The sequence below is a fragment of the Trichechus manatus genome, unplaced genomic scaffold, assembly GCF_000243295.1.
Source record: "Trichechus manatus latirostris isolate Lorelei unplaced genomic scaffold, TriManLat1.0 scaffold00010, whole genome shotgun sequence".
Classification (NCBI taxonomy): Eukaryota; Metazoa; Chordata; class Mammalia; order Sirenia; family Trichechidae; genus Trichechus; species Trichechus manatus.
Genome location: NW_004443946.1, coordinates 14,997,234 through 14,999,830, shown reverse-complemented (window position 1 = coordinate 14,999,830; position 2,597 = coordinate 14,997,234). Strand labels below are relative to the sequence as shown.

Below are 2,597 nucleotides of genomic sequence, written 5' to 3'. Positions count from 1 at the left end.
TTATTTAGTTTTGCCTGTTTTTGTACTTTATATAAATAGATTCATATACTGTATGTATTCTTCTGTGACTTGCTTTTTCACTCACTGTTGTGTTTTTTAGATTCATTTATGTTGATATATAAGGCTGTAATTCATTCTTTTTCTCAGCTAAATAGCATTCCATTGAACAGTAGCTACAATTCTTTTTTTTTTGTACATGATATTTTTTAATTTATTTTTATTTTATCGTACTTTAGATGAAGGTTTACAGAACAAACTAGTTTCTAATTAAATAGTTAGCACACATACTGTTTTATGACATTGGTTAACAACCCCATGAAATGTAAACACTCTTCCTTCTCGACCTTGGGTTCCCCATTACCAGCTTTCCTGTCCCCTCCTGCCTTCTAGTCCTTGTCCCTGGGCTGTTGTGCCCCTTTAGTCTCATTTTGTTTTATTGGCCTGTCTAATCTTTGGCTGAAGGGTGAACTTCTGGAGTGACTTCATTACTAAGCTAAAAGGGTGTCTGGGGGCCATACTCTTGGGGTTTCTCCAGTCTCTGTCAGGCCAGTAAGTCTGTTTTTTTTTTGTGAGTTAGAATTTTGTTCTACACTTTTCTCCACCTCTATTCGGGACCCTCTATTGTGATCCCTGTCAGAGCAGTCAGTGGTGGTAGCCGGGCGCCATCTAGTTGTACTGGACTCAGTCTGGTGGAGGCCATGGTAGTTGTGGTCCATTAGCCCTTTGGACTAATCTTCTGGTATCTTGTTTTCTTCATTCTTCCTTGCTCCCAAAGGGATGAGACCAGTGGAGTATTTTAGATGGCCGCTCACAGTCTTTAAAGACCCCAGACCCTACTTACCAAGGTAGAATATAGAACACTGTCTTTATAAACTGTGTTATGTCAACTGAGCTAGCTGTTCCCAGAGACTATTGTCCCCACAGCCCTCTGACCAGCAATTCGGTCCCTCAGGGATGTGTCTATGGAGCTTCCATGACCTTTTCTTGAACAAGTTGTGCTGGCTTCCCCAGTATTGTGTACTTTCTTACCCTTCACCAAAGTTACCACTTATCTATCGTCTATTTAGTGTTTCCTCCCCCACCACTCTCCTCCCTCGTAGCCATCAAAGATGGATTCTTTTTGTGTGTAAATCTTTTCATGAGTTTTACAGTAGTGATCTCATACAATATTTATCCTTTTGTGATTGACTTATTTCACTCAGCATAATGCCCGCCAGATTCATCCATGTTATGAGATACTTCACAGATTCATCATCGTTCTTTATCGTTGCATAATACTCCATTGTGTGTATGTACCATAGTTTGTTTACCCATTCATCTGTTGATGGGCATGTAAGTTGTTTCCATCTTTTTGCTATTGTGAACAATGCTGCAATGAACATGTGTGTGCATGTGTCTATTTATGTGATGCCTCTTATTTCTCTGGGATGTATTCCCAGGAGTGAGATTGCTGGATCATATAGTATTTCTATTTCTAGCTTTCTAAGGAAGTGCCATATCGTTTTCCAAAATGTATCATTTTGTATTCCCACTAGTGGTGCATAAGAGTTCCTATCTCCCCGCAGCCTTTCCAACATTTGTTATTTCCAGTTTTTTTTTTTAATTCATGCCAGTAATGCCAGGGTGAGATGATATCTCATGGTGGTTTTGATTTGCATTTCTCTAATGTCTAGTGATCGTATTTCCTCATGTATCTGTTGGCCACTTGAATGTCTTCTTTAGTGAAGTGTCTGTTCATTTCCTTTGCCCATTTTTAAATTGGATTATTTGTCTTTTTGTTGTACAGGTGTTGGATTTTCTTGTAGATTTTAGAGATTAGACCTTTGTCTGATTTGTAATGGGCAAAATTTTTTTCCCAGTCTGTAGGTTCTCTTTTTACTCTTTTGGTGAATTCTTTTGATGAGCATAAGTGTTTAATTTTTAGAAGATCCCAGATATCTAACTTATCTTCTGGAGTTTGTGTGTTGTTGGTTATGGTTTGTATCCTGCTAATGCCGTGTGTTAGGGCCTCTAGCTTTGATCCTATTTTTTTCTTCTATGAACTTTATAGTTTTTGGCTTTATATTTAGGTCTTTGATCCATCTGGAATTGGTTTTTGTATATGGTGTAAGGTATGGGTCCTGTTTCATTTTTTGCAGATAGACATCAGGTTTTGCCAGTACCATTTTTTAAAAAGACTGTCTGTTCCCCATATGATGGACTTTGGGCCCTTGTCGAAGATCAGGTGACTGTAGGTGGATGGATTTGCATCTGGTTTCTCAATTTTGTTCCATTGGACAATGTGTCTGTCGTTGTACCAATTCCAGGCCGTTTTGACTACCGTAGTTGTATAGGTTTTGAGGTTAGGTAGTGCGAGCCCTCCTACTTTATTCTTCTTCTTTGATAATGCTTTGCTTATCTGGGGCTTCTTCCCTTTCCATATAAATCTAATGATTAGTTTGTCCATCTCTTTAAAGAATGTTGTTGGTATTTGGATCAGGATTGCATTGTATTTGTAAATTGCTTTGTGTAGAATTGTCATTTTCACTATGTTGAGTCTACTATCCATGAGCATGGTATGTTTTTCCATTTATGTAGATCTCTTTTGGTTTCATGCA

General features: G+C 38.2%; 1 protein-coding gene across 2 annotated transcripts in view; it reads left to right on the top strand.

The window, feature by feature from the left end:
- The window catches only part of KCNH5 (potassium voltage-gated channel subfamily H member 5), a 351,487-nt gene that overhangs the window by 162,045 nt on the left and 186,845 nt on the right, over window positions 1–2,597 (top strand). The gene's annotated exons all lie outside the window — the stretch shown is intronic.